The following is a 10920-nucleotide window of genomic DNA, read 5'->3' on the forward strand; positions in this document are numbered from 1 at the left end:
GATTGTTTTCTCAAATTCTATGAAAAGTAATGTCAGTATTTTGACAGGAATTGCATTGAATCTATAGATTACTTTGGAAAGCATGGTCATTTTCACAATATTGAGTCTTCCAATCCATGAACTTGGGGTGTGTTTCCATTTGTTTGTGTCATTTATGGTTTCTTTCAGTAGCGTTTTGTAGTTTCCCTTTGTAGAGACCTTTCACTTCCTTGGATATGCATATTCCTAGGTATTTTATTTTCTTTTTGCAGCTGTTGTAAAAGGTTGAGTTCTTGATTTGATTCTCAGCTTGGGCATTGTTAGTATTCTTAATGGAATAATATTTCATTAATGTATACATATTACATTTTGTTTATTCATGCATCCGTTGATGGAAACTTGGAATGTTTCCATCTTTTGACTAATTTGAATAATGCTATAATGAACACTGGCATACAAGAATGTATATCTATATATTCATCTACCTATCTATCTTATTTGGATTCAATGAGAAAATAAGGTATGTGTGGCATGAACAGCCCCTCTCCCTAATCTTATAGTCCTTTTGCTAGAGGCAACTCATTTTTTATGATCCAAGCTTTCTTTTGAGCTTGACTGGTGATAATAATGTTATAGATCCCTCCTTGACCATGTCTTTGACTACCTCAGGGCACTTTGCTTTAGCTCACAGCTCACTTAGAAAGCTAAATTTGTGAGTTGCATTATCTAATAAATGTTGTGTTCAATGCAGCTGTCCTACTCAGTTCCATATCAGTCTTTTCCCCAAGCTCCCAAGTCTATTCCCACCACCAGAAGCAAAAAACTAGTCTTCATCGAGGCATGTTCCACAAAATTGTTATACCAAAAGTTGGTGTAACAACATCTCAGTTGTTCAACAGTTTGCCAAATTGTTATTGTCAAAGCTACTTGTTAGAAATTCAAGGAATTAAATTTTTGAGTAATCAGGCCACAAGTACCCATACTGTTACTTTTGATTTATTTTCTTTATAGGTGCAGTCTACAAAAAACCTTGGTGCCTATTCTTTTTTTTTCCTAAGCTCCCCACAAAATCACAAAGCATAAAGAAATTCTCATAATAAGTAGTCTACACAACCTAGAGAGTAAAGCAGCCAGGCAGAAGAAAAAAGGAGTCGATTAAGGTGAAGTTCAAGGATAATGATGGAGTTTGAGAATTACAGTAATAAGATGTTAATGAGCATGTGTCTTCTCTAAAGGAAGAGAGAAACATTTCATGCTGTTAAAAATCAAATAAAATCTTGTTTATATCTGCCAGTGTCTATAGTAATATGGCTACATTTCATTCATTATATTATGTCAAAGTATCCATTTTAATTTAATTTAATTCAGTCAGTAAACATTTACTGAGACCATGGTATCCTAGGATCTTATGAATTTGAGAAATTTATGATCTATACAATTATGCCATAAGTTTCTTCCAGCTCCTTTTATACTGTATAATGAGGTTCAGTAATAACATAGTATCAACATTAAGAGCAACAGCCATAGCAACAACAAAACAATTCTCAGGAAGGCTTTTCCTTAGATTATTTGGAAAAACAAATTAGAAAATTTTTTTATTTTATTAAATCAGCATTAGGTTCTTGTTTCTAATATATGCCTCAACAATTGCCAAACATTTTACTAAGAAATAAATACCTAATGCAGCGATATTACCTTTCATGGGTTTACATATATAATTTGAATAGTCATAATTTTATTTCATTATTTAATTGCATTACTGTATTAGTATTGTCATGAAATTAAAATGTTATTCCTAAAAAATATAATAAATCCCAAGAACTTTAAATTATAATGAATAAGAAGAAAATAGGTTTGTGTTTGTGTGTTTACATTTGTATGTGTGCCAATGTCAGTTTACAGCTGTAAATACTTTTTAAAAAGACAAAGCATGTAGCTTATAGACTTGACATCTGATTCTCATGTGACTCACTCTGATTTATTGTGTGCCATATGGCTTATTTCACCATATTTTTAATTCTGGCATGTTATGAAACACCTTTATTAATTATATTATAGAAAAACAGTCCCTCATTCATGTGAAAATAGAAAATAATTTGTTTCATCTACAGGCCCCACAAAAAGACTAATATTTCAACGAATAATTTTAATCTCTTCCTATCCTTTAGGTAGAAATAATAAACTTAGTCTATCCTTGGGCTTCTAAATTTTTGCCTCTTTTTAGTTAATAACTATATATTTAGAGAACATGAGGGAAACATTTTAAAATAACAACTTATTAAAGTTTAATATATCAAGAATAATATGATTTATTTTTGCCTGTCTTTATTTTCTTATTTTGTTTTGATAACAATGTCAATACATGCTTTGAAATAAGTGTTTTGGGAAGTCTGATATAAAATTCTAAAAAGCTGAAAAATATGACCAATAGTCACAGTAGCCAGAGACAACTACTCTTAACATTTTCTGTTTTTATTCACCCACTTTTTAATATTTTTGTTTGTTACATCATACTTGATCCCTCAGCATAAAAAAAAATTGTAAACAGTAATGTTTTGGGTTTGTTTGTTTGTTTGTTTGAACATGGTAGATTCAGAGTAAGGAGACTTGTTACTGGGTGGCTGGCTCATCCCACAGCAAGCATCCTGAGAGAACGATGTGGAAGCCGAATGGCCTTTTCTGAAATCACATAGTATTTCTTTTACTGTGTTCTACTGGTGGAACTGGTCATAAACTTGCCCAGATTCAGGGGCGGGTACAAAGACTTCCTCCTCTCAATAGAAAGAGAGTCGAAGAACTTTGGTCTATGTTTTAGAACCACTATAATATGGTAAGACAAACTAAAACCCAAAGTCATAAATAACACTCATTTAATAGAAAAAATATATAAACATTTCCACAGTGAAAATGTCTGTGCTGTTTCTTACCCTGTTCCTCTAAAAGAGCTCATATGGTATCTTTCTTACATTTAAGTATGTGAGAATATTCATAAACTTCTCCAATAAAATTAAGTTCCACAATAGGAAATAGATTTTAGAGATTTTTTAGGAGTAAAATAGGAAAGAGATTTTAGAGGTATTTTAGGGGTAAAAATTTGGAATCTTGTCCCTCATAATTACTATGAATAACAGCCAAAATTACTGATAACTTGCTTTGTGTCACGCAATGTGCAAATATATTTATTAGCATTATCTCATGTAATTTTCATAAGATATTTTAAAACACTTATAGTGAAAGTTACACTGTGGACTATTCTGCAATAAAGTAAATTGGATCTAATATGTATTAATTTGTAGAAAAGTCCATCATACACCAAGTGAAAAAGGAAGTTTCACAGTGCATTATATATTTATTTGTTTGCAACTGTAAATTAGAATATTCATGTCTGTCATTCTAAACGATGGTATTAGCTTAGAAAAATGTCTGTAGGAATACTTATCAAATTGCTATAGTTGGTATCTTAAGGAGTTGGAAATGGAGTAGGAAAGGGCATTTTAATGTTTGCATAGACTTCAAATTGTTAGAATGCATATAGGTGTTTATATATTGCTTCTGAAGTAATAAAACAAATTAATATAAAATTTTTTTTGAAGGAAAAGAATTGGGCCAAACAAAACTGAGAGAAGGAAACATAAAACAAAGCCAGGAGTCTAATCAGGAAGATGGGCAAGATTTCCAAACCAATGTAAGAAGTGCTGTGGGAATCCGAAGTGTCTGTCAACAGATGACTGGATAAAGAAAATGTGGTAAACATATAAATGGAATGCTATTCAGCCACACAAAATAATGCAATCATGTCTTCTGCAGCAACATGGATGGAACTGGAAGCCATTATCTTAAATGAAACAACTCAGAAGCAGAAAAACAAATTCCACATGTTCGCACTTATAAGTGGGGACTAGAGTGCACACATGGGCATACAGTGTGGAATAATAGTCGCTGGAGGCTCAGAAAGATGGGTTGGTCAGGAAGATGAGGGGTGAGAAATTACTTAATGGCTACAATGTTCACTACTTGGGTGATGGTTACCTAAAAGCCCAGACTTCACTAACATATAATATATCCATATTATAGAACTGCACTTGTATCCCTTAAATTTATACAAACAAAATAATAAAATGTTTTATTTGTCATCATTAAGGTTAAGAAGAGCTATTTCATGTTTGTAATTTAATGGTTATGGTTTGGTACTTAGTTTGAAGACTGTTAGAGCTTGATTATAATTTGTTAAAAATGGCTTAAAATATTATAAGCAGAAAACCCTACTCAGCCATGGGCAAGTGTATTTGGTAGTAAAATTTCTGACGATTTTCAAAGAAGAAAATTTTTTATCAGAATCATTTTGGGCTTAAAATTTTTGACTTAGATTTTGGTCTAGACATGTTTAAGGACAATGCATGCTAATTCAGCTAACAGAAATAAATTTTACTATAGCGTATATTGTTTACTAAATATGCACCCAAAATGTCAATAGATTTGACTTTGAAACATCTGTTGATAATGTGAAAAACAGCTCATAAGAAACAGTTACTCAAATTCTAAGATACACATTCAGTTAAATAACATCTTTGTTATATGTATTAAATACACTGTATGTCATTCTCTCTCTTTTGTTTTTAATGATAGCCACTAAGGGTCATATGACAAATATATAAGATCACTTCATATAAGGTCACTCAACCTTTTTTATTTTGGTATTTGGAAAAACTACCTTTTGGAGAAAATACTAGCAGACCTAGCACCCTGAAATACAGGCAGTTCTTTGTATTTATTCTGGGAAGGACCCCTGTGGAAGGGCCTGTTAGTAGGAGTTACTAACTCCTCATTGTTTCTGGGGAATCATACTGCAGGTGAAATGTTCCAAAGCAGATGTTTCAGACCAAGAGACAAATGTTAAATCAAATGCAAGAACAGCCCATATGCTAACAATAATCCTTTTTCCCCAGGAGATATCCTTAGAGATGCCTCCAGCCTAGACTGGAGGAAAAATAGCTCAGCAGCGGCAGAACTGGACTTGAAACAGTAGGTAATGTAGGCTGGACTGGGCGTGCTCCATTAATCACTGTGCGTGTGTGTGTGTGTCTGTATTTGAGTACACATAAGCCAGGCTTAGTCAAATGTATCGCCATATACTTTGACAGTCTTTTCTGGGTTACAGAGCAGATTCTTCCCTGTGGTGGTGGTAGAGGTACCCACCTGAAGAAAAGGCATGTGTTTTTACTGTTAAGAAAACCAGTAAGGGCCGGGCGCGGTGGCTCATGCTTGTAATCCCACCACTTTGGGAGGCCGAGGCAGGCAGATCAATTGAGTTTGAGAACAGCCTGGCCAACATGGCAAAACCCCGTCTCTACTAAAAATGTGAAAATTAGCTGGGTGTGGTGGCGCACGCCTGTAATCCCAGCTACTTGGGAGGCTGAAACAGGAGAATCGCTTGAACCCGAGAGGCAGAGGTTGCAGTGAGCCGAGATGGCACCACTTCACTCCAGCCTGGGTGACAAAGTGAGACTCCAACTCAAAAAAAAAGAGAAAGAAACCCATTAAGAATTTAAATGTGAGATGGGAAATGAGCAAGGTTTTGGCCTTGAGAGATAAGCGTTGCTTTATCCTTGGAGAATAGGAGGGAATTGGGCCTAGACTCTGAGGTGAGAAAATGCCTGGAGCATTCAGTGGTGGGTGAACTGGCTTCTGTCTCAGAGAATGGTGAATAGCTAGGCAGATAGCCTGCCTCTGAAGACTGAGGCAGGTGGAATTCACCCTGTAAGTTGTGTTTCTGTTTTAATCTAACACGCAACAAATTCTAGATGTTAAAAGTCGCATTGCTCTGGATTAAACATGAGGCAACAGCCTGGAACACTGAAAAAGCTAGGAGAATGCTTAGGGCTGATTTCTAGTGGGGTTTAGAGCTGCAGTAATTACAATATAAACAAGCATTACCTTATCTTGTATCAGAGACCACAGTGGCCATATATAAATAAGGGTTCAAATATTCCAAGAATGCACTTTCATACCATTTGTTAAATATTCTCACCAAAGAGAAGCTACAAAAGGGCCCGCTTTGCTGGTGCGCGACGGTTTCTGTTCCTCACTGCCTCTCGCGGCGTCCGTCCGTTCGCCCCTCGCCTTCCTCAGGTTCAGGCCGAGCGCCGCGTGGGCCGCAGCCGGAGGTGGCTTGGCGGAGCGGGAGCGGGCGGTGGCCAGGCTGCCCCCACGAGAAATGCGGCAGCCTGGGGTTCCCCGCACGTGGCTGGTGCCCAGGCAGTTCAGCGGTCGCTTTGAGACGGGACTGTGGCTACCCCCATCCTCATTGCGTCCTTTCGGTTTTTTACCTCCACCGCGTTCTAGTCTCACCGAAGGCTTGTGCCCATCTCTATAGCCACGATGGCTGAAAATGGTGATAATGAAAAGATGGCTGCCCTGGAGGCCAAAATCTGTCATCAAATTGGGTATTATCTTGGAGACCTCAGGTTGCCCCGGGACAATTTTTTAAAGGAAAAGATAAAACTGGATGAAGGCTGGGTACCTTTGGAGATAACGATAAAATTCAACAGGTTGAACCGTCTAACAGACTTTAATGTAATTGTGGAAGCATTGAGCAAATCCAAGGCAGAAGTCATGGAAATCAGTGAAGATAAAACTAAAATCAGAAGGTCTCCAAGCAAACCCCTACCGGAAGTGACTGATGAGTACTAAAATGATGTAAAAAACATATATGTTTATATTAAAGGCTTCCCTACTGATGCAACTCTTGATGCATGAAAGAATGGTTAGAAGATAAAGGTCAAGTACTAAATATTCAGATGAGAAGAACATTGCATAAAGCATTTAAGGGATCAATTTTTGTTGTGTTTGGTAGCATTGAATCTGATAAGAAGTTTGTAGAGACCCCTGGCCAGAAGTACAAAGACACAGACCTGCTAATACTTTTCAAGGATGATTGCTTTGCCAAAAAAAAAAAAGAAAGAAAACAAAATAAAGTGGAAGCTAAATTAAGAGCTAAACAAGAGCAAGAAGCAAAACGAAGAAGATGCTGAAATGAAATCTCCAGAAGAAAAGATTGGATGCTTGCTGAAATTTTTGGGTGATTTAGATGATCAGACCTATAAAGAAGATTTACGCATCCTTTTCTCAAATCATGGTGAAATAAAATGGATAGACTTCATCAGAGGAGCAAAAGAGGGGATAATTCTATTTAAAGAAAAAGCCAAGGAAACATTGGGTAAAGCCAAAGATGCAAATAATGGTAACCTACAATTAAGGAACAAAGAAGTGACTTGGGAAGTACTAGAAGGAGAGATGGAAAAAGAAGCACTGAAAAAAATAATAGAAGACCAACAAGAATCCCTAAACAAATGGAAGTCAAAAAGTTGCAGATTTAAAGGAAAAAAAAGGGTAATAAAGATGCCCAGCCTGGGTCTGGTAAAGGAAAAGTACAATTTCAGGGCAAGAAAACAAAGTTTGCTAATGATGATGCTACATGATGAAAATGGTTCAACTGGACCTATGAAAAAGAGGAAAAGAAGAAACAGACAAAGAAGAACCTGCATCCAAACAACCGAAAACAGAAAATGGTGCTGGAGACCAGTAATTTAGTAAACCAATTTTTTATTCATTTTAAATAGGTTTCAAACTACTTTTGTTTGTGGGGGCTTTTAAAAGGAAAACCGAATTAGGTCCACTTCAGTGTCCGCCTGTGAGAAAGGAAAAGTTTTTTTGTTGTTTAACTTGTCTTTTTTTTGTTATCTAAATGAGAATTTTTTTGAGTGTATAGTTCTATTTGTGTTATTTCACATGAATCAAATATCAGAAGGAAGATTCTTCCACTAAATCGCCTTTGTAATATGAGAATGTATTAGTACAAGCTAATAAAATATATACTACATGAAAAGAAAAAAATAATTCTCACCAAAAATAGAAACCTATTGAGGGAAGTTATTTGAATTAGTGTCCTCATTTTACAGATGAAAAAATGACTTGGAAAATGGAAATTACTTGTCAAACATGTACCACAAGTAAACAACATAAAGAGCTTGAAACGCCCAAATTGCCGGCCATAAAGTCCATGTCCATGCTACAATAAAACTGCTATCTTTGTATTTTCCATATGTCTCTGTATGCTTCCTTGCAGTCTTATTAAAATATTCCATGTTTTATTAATTTTCTTCACTCCTTTATTCTCCACACTGTTACCTTGCATATCCAGGATGTCAGCTACCCTGCTGTCCTACATCCAGGCACTTACTGGAACCAGGCCTCAGTTCTTGTTCTAACCTCTCTCCCAAAAGGAATCCAGAGGAATCAGGACTGCACATCAAGCCAAAGACTTTTCTTAACATTCTCATACAGGAGCAAAAAGAGGGGGCCTATATTGTATATTTCATAAGAAGAAATTAATAAATTCTCTTTTTTTTTGAGATAGTCTCACTTGGCCGTCCAGGCAGGAGTGCAGTGGCGCTGCAGCCTCAACCTCTGGGCTCAAGGGATCTTCCTGCTTCAGCCTCCAGAGTAGCTGGGACTACAGACACCCCCATGCCCAGCTAATTTTTGTATTTTTTGTAGAGACAGGGTCTTGCCATATTGCCCAGGCTGCTCTGGAATTCCCGGACTCAAGTGATCCACGACTTCAGCCTCCCAAAGTGCTGAGATTTCAAGTGTGAGCCACTGCACCCAGCCCCAGAAATTCTTATTAGTTATTTTGGTTCCTCCCTCCATCTTCCAACTCCTTCCATTTTCTCTCAAAGTTTCAACCCTGCTCATTCTTCCTCTTTCTAGAGTTCCCTTTTGGAAAGCAATTTTCTCTTTCTAAAAGCTCTCTTCCTAAAAGCTTAAAAGTGAAGCAAGGTAGGCCTGTGGAGGCTCGGTTTGAACTCCAGCACTGCCTTACTAAATCATCTCTTCCAGAAGAACAGAGAAGCTCTCTCTTCAAGGGGTCTCTCAGCAACAGTTTTGAGAGCGAAATTTTCTTCCTAGACGTGAATGGGAATTATCTCTCTGTGAAAAAATACCAGTATGCTTGTAAAGAGAGAAAACGAGGAAAAGAGATGGAGTCAGGAGGTGCTTCTTCTGTGTCTGGAAGGTTGGTTGTGTTTTGTGGAGACTTGGAGCAAGGTGAGGTTGGCAGCCCTCTCCAGAGACGAGCCTTTATCCCCAGTCATCCCTCGCTGGTTTCTCCAGAGGCCCATGTGGACAAGGAGGGGCCAGAGAAGGAAGCCGGTAGGGGAGGATTCCAGAGATAATCAATCAAATGTCTCTCCACAGATTACTCCTACAGGATGGGAGATGCAAGATATTAATAGCTTGCAAGGAATAGGTTGTGCTTCCCTCAGAAAAGGATGCTCTATAAGCTTGAATATTTAGCATCTATCATGTGATTTTGGTTCACCTTCTTCTTATCTTTTCATGCATTTAAAAGCTAAAATTGTAATTAATTATGTAGGTAATTCTAGGGCCTCTCATTTAGTAAAAAGACAATAACATAAACTTAAAATCTGTTTGAACTGTGCTAATGGGAACCACTCTCACCTTGTCCATGTTTGAGCCAAGTTCTTTAAAATAATAACTTTAATTTTTTTAAATAAAAGCAATATTTTTCAATGTAGAAAAAGAATTCCAAAAGAATATATATATTTAAAACTACTAATAATCTTACAATAAAGATGACTGATTGAAACAATTTTGATGCACTTCTGTAGGGGAGATGTAGATACTTAAATAAAGAGAAAGAAACCTATTCCCCTGCAGGCTGACCTTGGTGACAATGTCAAGAATCAAGTTAGAAAGCCATAAGAAAAAAGGTCATTGGACAGCTTCTTCTTCCTTCCTCTCTGAACATTCACTGGCTAGCATTCTTCTTTGAAAAGTTCTCAAGTAAGAGGCAAAGCCAGGTTTTAGGAGGTCCAAAGCTTTGACTATCTGGACCCTCCTTATAAAAAAGAATGCAAAATTATTCATACAAAATCAGATACAATAGTGAATATTATTTAGAGAAAAATCACAACATATTGCATAATTTTAAAAGCTGAAAAATATCACCTATGATACAAAATACAAACAAAATGTATATTTTTATTAATACTTCTCACACACTTCTATAACACTTTTTCCTATTTTTTTGGCTATATACTTTTTGAGTATCTCCTCACATGACAAAAGTGTTATAACATTTTCTATAAAGAGAATAGGAAGATAAAATTCAGGCTTCTGGCATAGCTGATAGAAAATTTTTATTAATAATAATTAAATTAGAAAAATTTATTTAAGTTTCATAGCTCATCGCTAGCGCTATTGTGTAAATTTTTAAGGTTACTGTTTCCTTCTTTTATAAGCCGTAGGATTTGGACAAATTTCCAAAGACTAGCTTTTGAGTATGTGTATTTCAGGACCAAGTTTTTCATCATTACACACGTTTCCACTGTCTGATACTGTTGGGCATGTTTATACAGTGACATGCCTCTGACTCGGATGTTGACATCCTTGAGACCTGACACCACCTAAATTGGAAAGGAGGATAATAGAAAGTCATTCCTACACAGTGAAAGCTAGTAGTAACGGCATAGGAATATCCATGGAAGAGACTGTGAACCACATAAATATATCATAGTACACTCAATTTCAATGCATCCTCAGCTTCCTTTTAGCCAGATCTCAAAAATGACTGCAATCACTCCAGTTACCATAGTGTACTTCCCATGAGAAAAATATAAAGAAACTAAAGTAAAGAGAGAACTGTCTTAACTGATTTCATACAAAACACTGTACTTTTGGGAATGTTACAAAAGCAAATACTCACAGGCATTCCTAAGGCCGCTTACAAGGACTTGGAAGTAAGGGGTCAGTAGGAGGTCGTGAGAGGCCTCAAAGCTTGTGCTTCATTGGTTTCCTGGTAAATCTGTCTCTGCCTAGAGAGCTATGTTTTGTTTTACTAGACAGTTATCCTCTGAAATT

The 10920-nt window shown here is 36.5% G+C and overlaps 1 pseudogene; it reads left to right on the forward strand.

Annotated features, from left to right (window-relative positions):
- The first annotated feature begins 6357 nt into the window (after nt 1-6357).
- Nucleotides 6358-7564, forward strand: LOC100591892 (annotated as a pseudogene).
- The last annotated feature ends 3356 nt before the right edge of the window (nt 7565-10920 follow it).

The sequence above is a fragment of the Nomascus leucogenys genome, chromosome 11, assembly GCF_006542625.1.
Source record: "Nomascus leucogenys isolate Asia chromosome 11, Asia_NLE_v1, whole genome shotgun sequence".
Lineage (NCBI taxonomy): Eukaryota > Metazoa > Chordata > Mammalia > Primates > Hylobatidae > Nomascus > Nomascus leucogenys.